At 37.0% G+C, this 343-nt stretch overlaps 1 long non-coding RNA gene across 1 annotated transcript; it reads right to left on the bottom strand.

Moving 5' to 3' along the window:
• Positions 1–343, bottom strand: LOC104775378. Its single transcript, XR_765878.1, has 3 exons — positions 302–343; positions 131–232; positions 1–48 (listed from the first exon to the last, which is right to left on the bottom strand). It is a non-coding gene; the product is annotated as an uncharacterized LOC104775378 (long non-coding RNA).

The following is a 343-nucleotide window of genomic DNA, read 5'->3' as shown; positions in this document are numbered from 1 at the left end:
GGTTACAACTTCTCCAGGTGATGAAGCAAAAGCATCCGAACGAGTGGCCTTTAAACCTCAAGAAAAGAAAGTATTTTAAGACTTGCTTCTTATATAAGCAAAGTAATATAGTAAGGTCTGTTTTTGTTACCGTTACACTATAGTCTTCTTCTTTTGGTGTGAGATGGTTAGATTCATGTAAATAGACACCGTACATGGATATGGAAACGGTTCGATCAACGATCATAGCTCCCTGAAAAGGTTAAAAATCAATACGAGAATATAATTTGACAATTTGGAATGTTTTGAGGAGTTCACTTACGCTAAGCAAGACAGCCATATCCAGAGCATACGCATCTCTGAA

Source organism: Camelina sativa, unplaced genomic scaffold (assembly GCF_000633955.1).
Source record: "Camelina sativa cultivar DH55 unplaced genomic scaffold, Cs unpScaffold13287, whole genome shotgun sequence".
In the NCBI taxonomy this organism is placed as follows: Eukaryota; Viridiplantae; Streptophyta; class Magnoliopsida; order Brassicales; family Brassicaceae; genus Camelina; species Camelina sativa.
This window is presented reverse-complemented; position numbering and strand designations above follow the sequence as displayed.